This window comes from Nymphalis io, chromosome 16 (genome assembly GCF_905147045.1).
Source record: "Nymphalis io chromosome 16, ilAglIoxx1.1, whole genome shotgun sequence".
NCBI lineage: Eukaryota > Metazoa > Arthropoda > Insecta > Lepidoptera > Nymphalidae > Nymphalis > Nymphalis io.
In genome coordinates this window covers 325,169-344,629 of record NC_065903.1, presented here as the reverse complement: position 1 = coordinate 344,629, position 19,461 = coordinate 325,169, and the positions used below count along the sequence as shown (strand labels likewise).

The window sequence follows — 19,461 nt, the reverse complement described above, 5'->3', positions numbered from 1 at the left end:
TTTTGGCAATTATGATAATTATACTCGATAAGTAGTTTTGTTGCTTGTGACGGTAGCATGCGAAGGCGATCCCGTGGCGCTCCACGTTGAGACGGAAAGGGTACTGCTGGTTTTTTAGTGGGCATTCCGATGTTCGATGCGCACTCGGCGCCTTGGACACCTTGGAGGAAACGCTTAACATATTTTTCCAGAGTTAAAAAAAGGAGTCTTGTTGCTTATGTCTTGTACGTGTGCGGGGCCATAAATACGATCAAACTTACGAGTGTCCGTAGCTTTAAAATATGATAAGTATTGTTTGTTAACGGCCGGTGTCAATTACAAGGATCCAATAAAGATAAGATAGATACATAACAGATAAAACATCTCAATGTTTTCATAGAACACTGCAGCATGCGGATCGGATTACACGCTGCGTACGCGCACGGCTTTATAGGCCGTATCTATAGATCTTAGTTTTGATTTAAGGTAATAAGTTTGACGAGCTGGTTGGCGTAGTTGGTAGATACTTACCTTTTACGCCGAAGGTTGTGGGTTCGATTCCCACCCAGGATAGACATTTGTGTGCATGAACATGTCTGTTTGTCCTGAGTCTGGGTGTAATTATCTATATAAGTATGTATTTACAAAAGAAAAGTAGTATATGTAGTATATCGGTTGTCTGGTTTCCATAGCACAAGCTTTGTATAAGCTTAATTTGGGATCAGATGGCCGTGTGTGAAAAATGTCCCAGGATATTATTATTATTATTATTATTAAGTTTTTTGTTTTTGTTGTTTAACTACAAATTTATTAATACTTATAAACAAATATATAAATCAAATAAAATTAATTGAAATACATTTCAATGTTATAAGTTGTATTAAATGAATATAAGGCCAATGTAAATTTAATAGCTTTTATGAATATAAAAGCTTTTTGGAAAGAGACTGGATCTAGGCAACAACAAATGCGACTGTAAATTGAATGTTAATTTTATTTTAAATAATAATTTATTATAACTATTATGTAACATTATAAAAAATACAAAAAAAAATTGCAATTGAAAATAAAATGAAGAAAGCAACTTCAGTTTAATTAGTAGCCTATGATTAAGGCACTTCACACGTGGTCTTACTCATGCGCTTGCGCAAGGTACTACGATGAATGAACATTGAGTTTCAATGAGTATACGCAGATAGCTTTGTATTGAATGTTAATTACATCTCTCTATAAGTAAGGGCTTGTATCACTTCTCAGCGTCATAACAAATAAAGAAGAAACAGTACTACTGTATGTTAAGGGTGTGGCGCGATGTGCTTATGTATATGCAAATATCTACCACGCCTTGAGAATTAATAATTACCATATCCTTATGTTTGTGTTGTTCTGGGCTTAGTTTTAAAATTAAATTCCTCCTATATTCTGCTTGACACTTTCAGGCACAGAACACCAGATATAATAAAGTCATTGTTATAATGTCTATAGTCGTTTACGGTCCAGAAAATACAGTAACAGCCTGTTAATATCCCACAGCTGGGTTAAGGCCTCTACTCCCTTTTGAGGAGAAGGTTTGGAGTTTATTCCACCACGCTACTCCAATGCAGGTTGGTTTAATTCACATGTGGCATAATTTCAATGAAATTAGACACATGCAGGTTACCTCACGATGTTTTCCTTCACCTTCAAGCACGAGATGAATTATAAACACAAATTAAGCAAATGAAAATTTAGTGGTGCTTGCCTGGGTTTGAACCCACGATCATCGGTTAAGATTCACGCGTTCTAACCACTAGGCCATCTCAGCTCCAGAAAGTGTCAAGTGTTAATTTTGTAATCTCAAATATTTATTGTATCTTCTCTGTCTAACGTGAAATTGGCAAATAAAAATGGCTGTCTAAAAATGGAATTGACTAGAATGATTATAAGTTTCCTATTAAATCATCAAGTCTTGTGTCTAAATGAAACTATTTACTTAGCTTAGCTTCTTTTTTGCGCGATTTCATTGCGACACTGGTGGGATAACTTAATCAGTGATTATCACAATACAGGTACAGTACGTACAGCTACGTGAGTACAGTTTTTTTATGGGATTTAAGAAAATATTTATTACTTTTATAAGCGATTTTAATTTTGTTCATGATTTTTGAGAGAGATATTTCAAGGTTAAATGCGATTTCAATGATTGAAAATTAATCGTATCTAACGTAAAAAAATTGCATGAGCGTTAGTTTTTTTTTTCAAACAGTAAAAAATAATACTGAAATAACAGTTTCGGTTAATTATCAATCGATTAAAAAGTCTTAATTGCTTTCTCGTCGTGAGTATGGCCGAGTCAGACAAGCGCGACATTTCGCATGACATGCCGTACCACGGAAATGTCTGTTTCATTTGAATCCTTTTGAAATTACTAAGCGAAACTGTGTAAAATATTTAAATTGTAAATTTTAATAGAAAAATATTGTTTATTTATTAGATAATCTGGAAACACTAACTATATTAAATATAATTAAATTAAAAAAGCTTAATCTTAGGCGAAATCAGTTTCTCCTTGTAAATCAAACAAACGAAATGCTTTACAGAATATAAAACATATGAATATATGGTAATAATGAATTATTATTGTAGTCACATTATTATATGAATAATTTAATAAAAACCTAATAATTTTCCATTCAAATGAAACGATTTTGGTTTAGTTATTATTATTAGTTTAGTATCGATTAAAAGGGTCAACGATCGAGTTTGGCCTCATGAGAGTTATATTCTTTACATATTAAAAAAAAACTAGCATTCGATTTTCAAAGTAAATGAATTCTTTCATTTATCTTCAACTAAAACTAATACACTTTAATGTAAATTCTATGTATATTGAAGTTATTTGAGCGCGATGAGAATAAGTCAGAGTGCAACGTTTCTGACACAAAACGCTTTCACTTCTATCAAATGTACTCATTTTCAATCTTGCCGATTTAATTTTAATTCTATAGATATATTTAGTAACAACAATTAGAGATACACAAAGTATTTAATTCTAAAACAACAGTATCTGCTTTATTTATGTAGATTCCAGAAACAAATTTTAATTGTGTTCAATTACTCACATCTTTAAGGTGATTACTTTCTTGCATCATTGTTGCTAAATGGTAGCGGGGTGGTGACCACCCACGTGGAAATAACTCAAGTTGTCCGGTTGTAAATTTGTTCAGTGCGCGCGCGCAGTAAGATGCGACGGACGCTATTGGTTGGAGTGCGCGTGTAGAATGTACATTACTTAGGTGGGACATTCCTGTAATGCTCTAGTAATTTTCGATGGCTCTACATAGGATATGAACATGTTTTAAATTAATTATATGTTGCAATTAATCTATACAATCGTTTTTAATAACAAAATCGTGAAGAGAAAAAATTTAACATATCTATTTATCAATGTTAATAATTATTTTTGTTCAATTTATTGAATGGTGGATAATATTTTAATAATCAGACATATTTAAAAGATGTAAAGTTTTTGAAAGCTTACCGACACATTTGAAAAAATGATTAATTTATAAAAAAACTATGTCTACCATATACCAATATAGAAAAAAGTATATTATTGATCATAATGTCATTAGCGACTGTACAATCGCATTATTATATTATATATTATAGTATAGGTAGGTGAACGAGCATGTGGGCCACTTTAAGTGATCACCAACGCGCATAGACTTGGCATTATAAGAAATGTTAACCATCGCTTACATCTTCAATGCGCCACCTACCTTGGGTAATAAGATTTTATGTCCCTTGTGCCTGTAATGACAGTGGCACATTCACCCTTCACCCGGAATACAACAATAATAAATACTGCTGTTTTGCGGTAGAATATCTGATGAGTGGGTGGTACCTACACAGACGATCTTGCACAAAGCCCCTACCACCAGAAAAGTATAGTTTACAGATTAGGCGACTTAAGACGTGATTTATTAATTAAACATTAAATATATTTTCGCGTTTATTGTGATAAAATAATGAAAATGACTCCTAAAAATTGTAAGCGATCCATTGTCACAGTACTACGGATGAGGCGTGCGCATGCGTTTGTGATGACAGCGAAATGCGTGCGACGATCGATTTACTGCAGTGCTAAGTATACTTTATTTTGATGTCACATTTTGAACTTTACTCTGATCATAATAAAAGTCAAAGTATTTAATACATTACATATGTATATTAGTAAGATTTAGAATCCATCTAAGAATTTCCGTCACCTTTTTTGGTAATGTATATGAAGGTCGGTGTGTGAGTGCGTTGAATGTTAAGATGCATGTATTTTGCATTTGTAAGCAAACGCTAATCAAAGATCATACTCACCGACGGCTTTACAATATCTTTGAGACGTTAATATTCTGTAACAAGAGGAGAATATTAATAAATTACATACATTTTAATTTTGCGTTAGTATAAATAGTAATAGCACTTTGTTCTGATGATTGTTTATATATATATAGTTGTTGTTGAACGGTAACACTGTGATATTCTGAGATAGGAATTCGCTCTCCCGCTAAAGCAGCATCATGCATCAAATTAATCTAAACAGTAATATCGTCAAGAAAGATATTTTTAGCATTAACATGTATATACGTACACATGTATTATATTATAATTATATACTAATTTAAGTATTGTACAATATATTTAACGATATGTCATTTTTTAATTTTTTACAAATTTAAGTTTAATGAAACACTTCTTACAATAACCACGTATATACATATATGTATATATATATATAACTATTTTTGCCCAACTTCGCGTCATAATAAATCTTCCAATGTGAATGTATATGTACTCAAGGCTTAAATTAGTACAATTTAATGCCATGATTTTCTACACTATGTTTAAATTTAATTATATATGTTCTGCCATTTGTGATAATAGTAAATTGAATATCGAACACTATCAAATGATTTTTATTTATATAAATCTGGTACTTTTTTAAAATATTTATTACTTAAATTATCATTGTAATTTATATATTAAATCCTATAAGAATAAAGTCTTACTTTACTTAAATTAAGACCTTGAATGTCTTAACATCACGATACGTAGATTTTTGCGTAAATATTTTTCAAATTTAGACATATCATTTCATATGTTTTATTAATAATCAAGCAGGCAAGGCAAGCTGCTAATGCTTTCTTTTCAAATGTGTTTTAAATAGCCACGAACCACTAAAAACGGTACACAAATGAGCATCAGCTGAGGCTCGAATTGTCAATCCGATACAAACGGCAGACGATGTTGGTCTGAAGCCAACGGACCCCGTCGGGTGATACCACGAGGGCGATTTTAGAATAATTGTCTAAGTCCCTAGACGTTTCCACTCGCACGCCTTCAATTTACCCGAGTACTGCCTCGACGTAGTGCCGAGTAGTGTTCGGGGATGCGTCTCTGTCACTATGTTACAACATTGTATATGAAATGGCGTTTATTGATAACACACATACACGCAAACAATATGCCTGTTTACAAACACACATGTACATATACAACTATGTAACATAGAAATTGGTATTACTTGTAGGGATTTTTATATTATTCCGTGTCTCGAAATAATTTACGCAGGTGCATTTTATCTTGGGTCGAGAGTTTTTTTATTCAATGAATTTCAGCGAAACTGTAAAAAACGTAAATCATTAATTCAATACATCTTTATATATAATCTTATTTTGTTGGCCCAACCTGCTTAGGTTTCTTGTAAACTACGAATGTGACCCTTATGCTGTTATTTCAAAATCCATTTTTTTTTCATTGTATGATAATTATCAAAGTTAATAACATGTATAGCAATTGATTGAAGTTTTACATTTTATATTATATTTTTTTCTATCAGATATAAATTAATAATTAATCAATAAAATTGATATCACATATTAATTTATTGAGAAAATTAAAAATATTTTCTGTAAAAATCGTGACCACGTGGTATGGTGGCAAGAATGCTAGTATTCTCTGGGCGAAAAATGAACCAGCCCTCCTGTCACCAGTAGAGGTAATAACGTTGAAAGTTGAAAGTTTTTGCACTATTACTCTAAGGTCCAAGCGTTTCAATTATAATATAATTTGGAATAAGAGACGAATATCTGTAAAGTTTGTTCGCTTCAGCTTTTTCTTTTTTTTTGGATTTTATTTTTTTCTCTTATTTATTGAGATAAAAGATAAATCAAAAGTAAATTGTCAAGTTTAGTTTTAGTTTATTCTTAATATTATATTTCCGGTACCAATTAAATTGGAACAATAATAATTCTGACGTAATGTTTGAGGTTTTCTACATTATTAAAACGTTCGGTTTTCCTGAATCGATTGTACTAATGGTTCCATTGATGAGTCGATGTCGTGACTCGTGTCATTATTGCTTTGTATTTCAAATGTCCCAGCGTACTTGATGTTAGGTTTTCTACCGGGCAATTTGTCTATTTGAGTGCTGTATTTGAATTCCGTTAAAGTAGATTTTATTTTACGTTTTTTTAATGAGTGTCATTGTTTAAATGTATGTATACATTTATATACTTATATATATTTTTATAAAAGCTATTTTATTTTTTCAAGAAGCTCCTTATAACGCTCCAGATATTTATATTATGTGTGTATGTGAATTTAAACGCTTATGTGTAGGTATAGTACTGCATTGTTGAAGTGCGGCGTGCGCGTCGATACAGTTATACTATAACATGAATATTGTGATAATTTTTTAAATTAATTGTTGTATAAAATTTTATTACCATACTCCATCCATTATTTTTTTTCATTTAATTACTCTTAGACCTTGGTAATTTATTTCATTAACCCTATCCGAACAAATAATTATTTATCTAAAAAAGGCGTCAACGTCCGTATAATAATAATCACCAAGACTGAAACGTAAAGCAATAAAAACGTGCATTGAATCGTAAATAATTTCCTCACTAAGTGCTAATATTGTACAAAGCAAATGAAAAGTTAAACGCGAAACTAAACAAAAGCACTTAGAAACAAAAGGGGTGACGAAAATAGAATAAAAATATTCGCCATAAGATAGAACAACAATAGAGTTGAGCCATTGGATGAGGATTCAATAGAATCAATGCAATAGCGTCGAGTGAAGACAATTAAAACACACAACACCTCTCTCCGCCGTCGGGTAAGCCACAATAAAAGCAAGCAGCATCGCTAATGTCTAATACAATTGTAGCGAGTGCTGTTCATATAGCGGAGGGCGTATGCCGGAGCGATAGTGACGTCTATGAAGCTATCGATATAACGTTTTGTCGAGACGTTTAACGCGACTTATAAAAATACTCGTTAACTTGCTTTTCCTGTATTTATATTACATAAAGACAAATATAAACAATTGTTACATTTGTATAATCGCTATACAGTATCCGACGTAATTATGTGATAAAAAGATTATATTGTAGGTTTTCAATACTTTTTGAGCACAAGATGGACGGTCATCTCGTTCGACAGAGCTTCCTATACATTGCTTACTGTCGCTGTCAGAAGATAGTGTCCATTTGAGTAATAGAACTCTTTTTCTTGATTTATTTGTGTATTGATTCATTTTTCGTATTTTAATATGCTATGCCGTGAAAATATAAAATGAAAATCTTTTATATAAAATTATTTGTTTATTAAGCATTGTGACACATTGCATCAAACAACAGTGTGTACACTTGCTCTTCTTCTCCGCTTTTATAAAACATAAAATATAATTACATTCAACATGTTATACCTCGCCACCCTACCATTAGATGTTATCGCGTCAATTTTCATCAATAATAGAGATTTCTATCGACATAAAACATCGATATCCATCACAGCCCTACGTCGCCCCTTCAGTGCTTGTCATTAAGGGTGATCCATCAAAACGTCCGCTAGGATTTAGGGTGTTCGACGCCTGCGCGGTAGCCTGGGGGGTAAATCTAGGGGTAAGGAGGGTGCGGAGGGGTTAACAAACAAAATTAGATATTCGTGCGGTGTCCCAAAGCGGAGAGCGCCTGATTGATTGCTTTTAGAAAGATTTTCATTTTTACACGCTTAAACTGTATTTTTTTTTTCAATTGAAGAACTGTCTGAGTGATAAGGTCAATGTACCGTCTAGAATTCTCGTATTTATTGCACGTGAATTGTAGTGGACACGAGCAACATTTGATGGTATTTTCGTCTGCGGGAAATTATACCATCTTTTCAATTATGTGTTCAATTAAACTTGATTATAATTAAGAAATTTTACTTTAAAATTTTTATTACCATGTTTATTTAATTTATAATAATTAAATTTATAATTATACTTAGCATAATTACTATAAATATTATAGGTATTAAATATATTTATTTATTTTACGATTGCTATTTTGTAGTCAAATATATTCATTTAATAATAATTATTTCAGTGTTCGACCATACATTCAATTAGAAAATGAAATCAAACATTGCGTCATAGATGTGCTTAAACCGGCGCCTAACCAGATATCTGCCTTACTTAATCGCATAAGTGTGATTCTAACTTTTACTTATTAATAGAGAAAATGAGAAGTACGATTAGCAAAATCTTAGTAATATGAAGTAGATATTTTCTTTAATGACCTTTATGTATTTATTACTTTATATAAATATGTCTTTATATAAATATGTGTATTTATTACTTTATATAAATGAAATAAATGAGTAAAATAAAAATACATTTGATTCGTAATTTTATTTTGAAACAGAACAAACTTTGTTCACGTTTTATAGATTAGGGTAATGTTAACTGTCAATGTTTTATCCGTATCACAAACGATTTTTTGGTTACACGTTATTTGGAATCGGCGCTGTATTCTGAAATATTCATTAGAATGATATATTGTGAAAAACAATTTTAATTTATATTGAATGCGCTAGGTAACTAATATCGATTTTGTTTATACTATTTAGAAATATGCTGTGCTATGTAAGTACACACTTCGTATCTCATTCGTGAAAACATGTTGAATAGTGAGTTACGATGATACGCTGTTTTGATGCGGGTATTGTTCCAATGTAGTAATTATTGTTTAATATTGTGAATTGCAGAGCTCAGAGTTTGTTCCTTATAGAATAGTACCATACTCTATATTTTAAAAACATCCCGTTTTCGCCTTCTAGTATGATTTATTACTGCTTTTGTAATAATATACACTTGAATTAAATATATCGATCTCCTTAGTAATTATTAGATAAAATAAACTAAAAGAAATGCTTAAAAGAAGAAATTAAAAATCCTACCATTCTTCAAGTAATGTGTGTCGGTTACACTTAATAATTGAAAAATTTCATTAACACAATGAAAGGTGTCATGAAACAACACGACGACTTTAAGTAAAATTTAGTTTAATCTGTTTGTGTTGATAACTTATTCGTGCACAAAGGGCACTCATCCATTACGTTTATAGCTCTTAAAGTTTTAAAACGTGAGAGCTGTTAATGTGTATAGTGACTTATAATGTGTAATGTTCCTTACAGTAACAGCCTGTGAATGTCCCACTGCTGGGCTAAGGCCTCCTCTCCCTTTTTAAGGAGAAGGTATGGAGCTTATTCCACCACGCTGCTCCAATGCGGGTTGGTGGAATACACATGTGGCAGAATTTTAGCGAAATTAGACACATGCATGTTTTCCTTCACCGTATAGCAAGAGATGAATTAAAATCACAAATTAAGCAGATGAAAATTCAGTGGTGCTTGCCCGGATTTGAATCCACGATCATCGGTTAAGATTCACGCGTTCTTATCACTGGGCCATCTCGGTGGTTCATTGATGTAACAATTTGCAAAAGTTGAAATGTTCCGCATAACACCTTCATCCAGCTATATCTTCAATTATCCTTATATTTCATGAATTATTTTTAACTTTATATCTCCTCAATTACTGTGACTAACTATCTTGCTTTACAACTTTCCGTTTAGTTATTTCAATTTAATTCAACCAGACGCGATACCATTTATCTTGATTCATTTTTTATATCACTATATAAATTAAACAATCTGATGGTAAATTTATTTTTGTATTTTCTGCTGCGACAATAGTAACTCCAGCTACTAGCAACTTGTCTTCAAATTCAACCGCGTGCAGTTAAAGGTGTAAATTATTCACTAAAAAATAAGTGACAAGCTATAATTTATTCCTGTAATAATAATATTGATTCATCGAAACACTCCAACTTAAACAAACAACACAAAAGAAAAACCATCGAAAGAGCAAACGATGTCTTGAAACGCTACAAGTTCGTACAGCCTCATTTGAAAGCGAAACAAAGCCAGCACAAACTACTTAAGCATCAATATTGAACGGTATTTTCAATTCTCAATAACAATGCCCCGGTATGACTTTAATACCCGCCTCGATTCAAGCTATCATTAGCGACTTATTACATCGAGACGAATGTAATAGAATGGATTGGATACCGACGAAGTTTATTCAGCGAGTCAATGAATAGTTCAAATTAATTGTAGCTCGATGTAGGACACAATACTCTTGTAGGATTTATAACAGGATATAAACATATTTCATATTAGTTAAATAAATTGCATTGTATTTAGTTAGTGATGTATTTCATTTGAAAAAAAGAGTTACTTTTTGAGTTTATTATTGGTTCTTAACGGTAGATTTTATAGTTTGAAACGGTGATAGTTTAATATTTAAATAATTTTAATCCTGTAAAATTACAATTAAAAAGTGCTTTTAAAAGTATATTTTGATTAAATAAATACCTTAGCCAAATATTGTTGTTGCTACCTTCTTTACAAGTTTAAGGACATTATCTATACTTGTCTAGGTATATTCTAGCCACTCATTGTTTATGCTTCCGTCACTTTACTAGTGGTAGAGCTTTGTGCAAGCTCGTCTGGGTAGGTACCACCCACTCATCAGATATTCTGCCGCAAAACAGCAGTACTTAGTATTGATGTTTCCGGTTTGTAAGGTGATTAAGCCAGTGTAATTAGAGGCACAAGGGACATAAAATCTAATACCCAAGATAGGTGGCGCATTGGCGATGTAAGCGATGGTTAACATTTCTCACAATGCCAATGTCTATGGGCGTTGGTGACCACTTACCAACAGGTGGTTCATATGCTCGTCCGCCTACATATTCTATAAAAAAGTCAAACAGCAATAGTTAATATTTTTGTATTCTGGTTTAAAGGATGTGTAATAATATAGTTACAGGCGAAAGGGGCGTAGCTTTTTAGATTGTGCAGGGAGTTGTCAGTACATTTTGTATTACCATGTTTATAGTCTGAGTTAATCACTGACCTGTTGATCGTTTACTCGTCTGCCTTTCTAAAATTAATAATGAAATACCCTAAACATTATCATGACCCCACGGGAAATTAGTTCTGAGAAATATTTTGTTTTTAATTTATTTTGAACGCCAACTGTCATTAAGCTTAATTTCATTATAAAAGTTATAATTTATGAACGTTTTATTACAAATAGTAATTTCCACGACTAGAAAGGTTAAGTGAGTAGATATTTCAAACAACCCACGCCGACACGTTTTAAAATTAAAATAGCATTCGTCTTTTTTTATAGAATACTTGATGGTAAGTGGTCTCCCACTACCACTACCAACCATAAATATTGGAATATTGTAACCACCCCTTACATCATCGATGCACCACCAACCTTGGGAACTCAGATTTTATGTATAATAAAAGGGTAGTTTAACTAGCTGAGTCAATCTTCAAACCGGAACACAACTATACCAAGTACCTACTGCTGCTGTAGATGCTTTCTTAAAAACAATAAGTAAAATCTACGAATAACAATTTACATTTTCAAAACATTTCTAAGAAAGACAGTCTGTTAATAATTGATTGAATAAATCTTCGATATTACGAAGAAAACAAAAAAATCACTAAGAATAAAGTCTTGGATTTTAATTATTGGTTTTTACTTTATAATATAAAAGCTTTTAAGGGGTTTTCAGTGTGTAAGGCAAAAATTCGTATTGATTTGTTCAATTAATTTTAAATAATATTATTGCTCCGACTTTAAAAATATAAAGCAATAAATACAATAATAAATCTGTTACAAGACTATAATAGCCACATTTTTTTTCCTGTACGAACAGTTTAGTAAATAGTAATTTGTAACAAATAAGTAAAGTAATTTTAAAAGGACAAAGAAATAAAAATGCTGAAAATACGTCTCCGGAGCGCTATTACCGAAATCATTTCACGTAGACAGATAAACAGTAAGATAAACACTTCGGCCGCGCTCCGAGTGCATGTTGTCGAGAATAACAAACGGCTATTACCTCTAGCTTCTGGGACGCTGATCAAAGTCAAATCGAAATTTAAAAAATATTTTTTTCAAGCTGAAATGTTATTAGTCAATACGGAGATGGCTCAGTGGTTAGAACACGTAAATCTTAACCGATGATTGCCTGTTTAAACCCAGGCATATCTATACAAATAAATAAAAATTGAAGTATCTGCCTGTGATTTCAAAATAACTTTTTAAGTTAATATGACGATATATTGGCGATAATATTTGCGAGTTACTAAATCCAAAACAATCTTTTTTATATTATAAATAATCTAATATCATTAAATAATAATTTAAATATTTTGTAATTTATAGTTATATGTAAGCATTATGTACGTTATGATGGAAGGTTTTGAAAGATTTTTGTCAGAAACCGAATTCGACACTGGCGAGGTCGCGACTTTGCTGGTTATATTATAAATTCAAAGATCTCTCTGTTACCTTTTAATAGTTAGGTTTTTGATCCAATTTTGATGAAATTTATTACACTACTTTTGACTTTTGACCTTTTGTATAAACTACTTTATTCGATGAAAATAAAGTCATAATAAAAAATAACTATTACTATTAACACACTAAATATATTTGTAAATGAATAATTGTACTTATATAAAGATCTATCTTTTATCTATTATCCTTTTTCTGGACTTTGCTATAACTTGATATAATGATACCATTTGTCCTGTCCGGATGTAGAGTTCTTTTTATTGCGAAAAATCGAAGGGTTCCTCGGGGGCAGTCTTTGAATACCGTAGAGGTTATCGACGCGATCATAAACTTACTTTGTTGAGCTTCAATGTTAAATATGAACATAAAATACATTTACCGACAAATAATTAAAAATTTAATCAAACTTATATTATCGACAATGTAATTATATTGTTAAATACAAAAAATATGTTGTTTAATAAATAGTAAAGGGGTCTGAATATCGAGTGGTTGCCTAATTTATTTTATTTTGTACCTAATATTCGATATCTAATATTGAGATAATGTCGAATATCTGATATTAGTAGCCTACTTGGTTAAGAACTGAATTTCTTGTTAAATTATAATATAATAATATATTATGACTCATTAAAACTATTCAAATTATCTTAAGATCGAACTAAGTTATTGTTTTGTTTTCTAAGCTCAGATTAGAAATCCGTACTAAAAGTATTCTTTATTTGTTATAAATTTATCATCCAAACAAAGAATTTGGTCCACGAAGCCTTTTCTAAGCCGTCCATTTCACATCGATCTGGCGACGCTCCAAACAAGCCTTTCACGTATTGTGGCTACGAGCTACGCTATTGTGCTACGCCGTAGCCGCTACGAAATATTGCTTGGGTAATCCGAAATATACCTGCTATTGTGACCGTGTGTTTAATTAAAAGTATTACTCTGACTTTGGCCTGTAATATTCTTATATCTACTATGTTGTAATCAACCTTCTTACATTACATACTCGCTCGTATAAAAAAGTAATTTGATGAATAAATGAAATAAATGGTAGGAAATGAATATAAAATTAACATTAAATATCTTAGCGGCTGCTAAGCTTTAACTTTAAGTTAAATGTTGTAGTAAAACTGTATTCAGTTTCAGTCATTAAAGTGATATTTAGATTTATTTTCGCTCGAATTAATTTAATTTATTAAAAGTATTATTGTTACAATCTTAATGAATAAATATATATATATATATATATATATATATATATTTATAGAATAGGAAGGTGGACGAACATATGGGCCACCTGATGGTAAGTGGTCACCAAACGCCCCTAGACATTGGCATTGTAAGAAATATCAACCATCGCTTATAGCCAATGCGCCACCAACCTTGGGAACTAAGATTTTATGTCCCTTGTGCCTGTAATTACACTGGCTCACTCACCCTTCAAACCGGAACACAACAATATTAAGTATTGCTGTTTTGCGGTAGAATATCTGATGAGTGGGTGGTACCTACCCAGACGAGGTTGCACAAAGCCCTACCACCAGTAAATATATAATATTTACTGGTGTATATAATATGACTTCTATGTTAATTATTTTTATTTGGTAATGTGTGTTCAAATTATTCTTTTATCAACAATTATGGGGAATATCTCTGTGTGCGTTTTTTAAGTTATAGGCAGGCGGACGAGCAAACGGGACACCTGATGATAAGCGGTCGCCACCGCAAATAACCACTAGCGATATGAGAAATAATAACCATCCCTTACATTGTCAATATGCCATCAACTTTGGGAACTCTAAAGAATCTTTAAGATATCTTAATCCACCAATCCACTATAGCATTTCATGTGGTGCTAAGCTTCGTATCCTTCGCATTTACAGGATAACAAAGCTTTGCCAAGCAGTGAAATATTAACAGGGACTTTAGATCTGTCAGATAACGGTGGAACAGAGCTACACAGAACATATAAAACTATCTGCACACTAGTATAATGAAATTTAATTTTCGAATACAAAATGTACATTTCAAAAAAAATCTATGACTGGACCTCGTGCTGTCTTGATAATTGATCGTTGAGTATCCAACCATCCCTATACACGAACCCTTCTACTATAGTTATTTATTACATAATTATACATATCATTTTAGTATAACGAAGTTCACAGATAACTTGTATTAGTATATATAATGCTTTATATAACAATATATTAAGGTATCCCCAGAGGATAACCAAACAGCTGTACTTTTGCAAAAGAACTAGCAATCCAATGTAAAATTAACTATTATGTGAACTTTAGATTAATGAGCCGAGATGGCCTAGTGGTTAGAACGCGTGAGTCTTAACCGATGATCGTGGGTTCAAACCCGGACAAGCACCACTGAATATTCATGTGCTTAATTTGTGTTTATAATTCATCTCGTGCTTGACGGTGAGGGAAAACGTCGTGAGGAAACCTACATGTATATAATTTCGTTGAAATTCTGCCACATGTGTATTCTAGCAAACCGCATTGGAGCAGCGTGGTGGAATAAGCTCCAAACCTTCTCCTCAAAATGGAGAGGAGGCCTTAGCCCAGCAGTGGGACATTAACAGGCTGTTACTGTACTGTACTGGTAGATTAATAATAGATTAGATATATATGTATTACCTGTTTACGATTCGATGTGTAAAGGTAATGCACAGCGCGCGTGTCCGCCGCGTGTTGAATAATTGACGAGCGCGCGCCTCCACAGTCTAATCGTTGTCTATGCGTTTTATTCATAACTAGCTAATGCGTATGCATTTCAATGCTTCTTACTCGCTACCTATTTGTACTCGTTGAGCTTTACAATATTTCAACTCTTTTTTTTCTATTTTTTTATATGTAACATCATGTATTAAGTTTAACTACAAACAAATAAAGATAGAATAATTTAACCATTACACGTTCTTCCTCAACAATACTCGTAATATCATACATATTATAAATAAGTTAAGTAAAAATAATCGATGTAACGCTTTCACAGTAACAGATAAACACAAGATATTATTATTATTTCCTTATTATACAGATAACGTTGGTTCACTTTTATAAAAATAAAACAACGACCGTTAAAAGTGTACATCTACGTGTGCGCTTTACGTGCGGCAACTTATGGCGCCCCATCCTGAATAAATGACAAGCTTGTGCGAATGACCGTCTGTATCGCTTTCTGTATTTTATTTCATCTCATAACATATTCATTAGGTGTTTTTTCTTACAAAAAACAATAACAGAGACTACGTACCTTTTTAAGCACACTATTTATTAAATGAAAAGTACTATCAGCCAGTAATTAGTTTTCTATTTATTTTTCATAACATAGGAAAGCAGACAGGCAAATGTTCCTTCGATTTACACTGGCTCACTCATATAACCAGAACGGAAAGGTTTGGTAAATTATTATTGGTGAGTGGATGGGACCCGGACGAACGTTTAAGGATCATTTGTGACTACAGATGATTTTGGCGTTTTGTTTTCGAGTTCAACTAGGATATATACAGGCCATAAGAGAAATAAAAAACGCTCGTAATGCTAAGAGCCCTGACAGGTAAGCGGTATGTATTTTACATTAACATAATGTCTGTGAACAGAAACAGTCACATAAAACCCGAAACCGCAACCCACAAGCACTCACAATCGTATTTCACATTTAAAACGAACCTCAAAATTAAAACCGGCACAATGCTAATTGTTCGTATTGTAACAAAAATACACTTTTCATGAAACGTTATTGTTAATTTTTTTCAAAAATAACATTTTTAATGTTTTTGGATGTTATTTAACGAGTAGTGGAAGCTGGAACAATTGTCGTAAGTTTATGACATGTTTTGTTCCAGGATACCTTTATAAAGGACTCGTATCGTCTCGTCTTTTATTCAAGCTTCCATCCTTTCAGAGAGACAGACGGTAAAAAATTACGTTTTTAAAAAGGTCATAAGTTTATTGATATGCACCGTGCACTCTTTGATTATGATTTTTTATCAAATTCATATTTTTATATGTAGTATTTGCGTCAGATAAATTTATTTGGATGATTGGGACAAGTTCGTCCGGGCCGCACCCACTCACCAATAATTTATCAAACCTTTCCGTTTTAAAACCTTTCCGTAGGTAAAAAGTAAATAAGGAATATAATACTTTATAAAATTATATAGACGATGAAAGTGCATGACGAAGTGCTTATCGATTTTTACTAAACACATAAAAATTATTTGATATAATTCTTACATGGAAATGATTTACGAAAAAGAATAACTACTCAGTTTCTTGCTGATTCCGAACTGGTGATAGCTTTACATTAAAGTTTAAATAACGATTCAAAAGGTCTTATAAAAATTTATTTGAACGAATTTAACTTGGTAGGCTTTGTACAAGCCCTCTTGAGTAGGTATCATCCATTCATTAGATAGATAGATACTACCGCCAAACAGCAATACTTAGTATTTTTTTGTTCCGGTTTGAATGGTAAGTGAGCCACATTAAATACAGTCAAAAGGGACTCAATATCTTAGTTTCTAAGGTTGGTCCACCATCCACCTATTTCATAAAAAAATACATTGGCAGAATATTTTACTCTCGACTAACCAACTAAACGTCAAAAAAAGAAAAAAAGCAATTTCGTTATGTAGTAACGCAGTATAATTTTTAATTTTAAAAATATAAAGTGTACCGTAAAATCAAAGCTTTTACTATAAAACATTTTATATTTGATGATGAATTAAATGTTCGCAACGGAACATCTATTTGACAATAAAACGGAACATAAACCTTCACACGAGGTACACAGCGTCGCATCTCAAGTCGTTACGAGGGCGGAGAGCACTTTTTCTTCATTTTTTGAGACGTTGAGATGGAAGACATTTAGGTGTTTAAAGTCAAACTTCCACTTGTTACTTGGTTTCTTTTTCACTCTTTATATCTCTCACTTTAATATTCTTTTTATTTTATCACGAGCATCGTTCACATGTACATTTTGTTTTTTGATTGTGTTAAAATCTATATGACGTAGAAATCAAACCTAATACTTAAATAAAATACTTATATATATATATACCAATTACCTACCTATATAAATGCGTATTGTTATATATATATATATATATATAACAATACGCATTGTATAAAAGTGTCTAGTTCGTGTAATCGAAATATCATATACCCGATATATAGTTCGCGCTAACCCAGCGTTTATCGGTATGGGGACGGAAAAATGATGTTTTTGATAGCGCGAATCAAAAGTGACTATACTGATATAGTGTGAATCAAGACAAGCTCAAATGGATTTTTTCAAAAAAAGCCGGTTGCTATATAATGTGTCAGATTTTTATTCGATACGACCGCTTTGCTTGCTATACAATGTTTTACGCCGAGCTCAAAACTTATTATAAGCACAAACTCAGTGCCCAGATTTGTACCTTTAATTATCGGTTAAGATTGACGTGTTACAACCGAAACAGTGTCGAATAATTGAAATCAAAGTTCCGCAAATGGTGTTATTGATTTAAATATCTGTCTATAATATACCCCAGCTCCACCCTTAGCCCTAACTGTAAATTATTTTTATGAGATTTTTAAAAGATAAATAAAGATGTATGGTTATAAAAATTCATTCATTTACAAAATAAAGTCTAGAATTTAGATAAATTAAATCCAGCCATTGACTTCAGTTATTTTGTTTCCTTTTCAATTAAATAAGTTATTACAAACACTTGAATCTTAAATAAATTTAAAATAATTATGTAAAGCTATCAAAGCGATGTTCTCACTTGGACACCAATCCTTATGTCTTTATGGTTGTAACGTGTCGATTCCAGTGTTTGCGGCTTCTAACATCTGTGGAAACATTTTCTTTGAAAGCCCTTTACAGGAAACTAGAATGTCATTTTAAGTTCTAAGATATGTATAAGATGTCTAGATACATGTTTGATAAATTTATTTTATCATTTTTAATAGTCGGGATGAAATTGAACTTTAAAATGTTTTAGCGAATGTACAAGGAGGAATGCAAGGAGGGCCATAATGTATGTTATTATTTTATCGATAATATGTAAAACCTAACCATGCTTTTCATGTTTTAAAAAACCAAACTGTCAAAAATTTTTTTTGACAGTTTAGTTACCTCTTAATCTGTTAAACTTTTATTTCTCGTCTATTAACTTATAAGAACTTACTTTCACTTCAAAGTTAAATTTGCCACTGCTGGCCTATAAGCGTCTTTCATTAAGGAGAAGGCTTAAAGCGTATTCCATCACGCTGCTCCAGTATATTATGGCAGAACTTCATTGGATACATCTAGGTATACTGAACATGTTTACCTTCACCGTTCGAAACGAGTACAAGATAAATTATAATTTATAAACATAATTAAGCACAAGAAAACTAAGTGCTTTTCACCTGGATTTGACCTACAGTTTAATCACACAACAGTCCATGCCTCCACTATCGGCTATTCTGTAATGGTTTTTTAAATTCTGATCTAAATTATTACTAATGTTTCGTTGCAATTAATTTTATAATACTTTAATGTAATGAGTACAGATATAATACAACAGTTTGTAGCAGTATTGGACCATCCAACAAATTATAAAATAAAATACCGAATCGGAGGTCCTCGCACGCGATGTTGCTGCATGCAACTTTGCACCTAACTTATCACAGATACGTGCTATAATCGCATGAATTAAATATTACAGGTAAATATGT

At 32.0% G+C, this 19,461-nt stretch overlaps 1 protein-coding gene across 1 annotated transcript in view; it reads right to left on the bottom strand.

The window, feature by feature from the left end:
* LOC126774100 (frizzled-2) overlaps positions 1–19,461 on the bottom strand; it is a 272,688-nt gene that overhangs the window by 158,755 nt on the left and 94,472 nt on the right. The window contains exon 3 of the mRNA XM_050495427.1: positions 4,333–4,367. The gene's annotated coding sequence lies outside the window, so the exon portion shown is untranslated. The remainder of the gene's footprint in view (positions 1–4,332; positions 4,368–19,461) is intronic.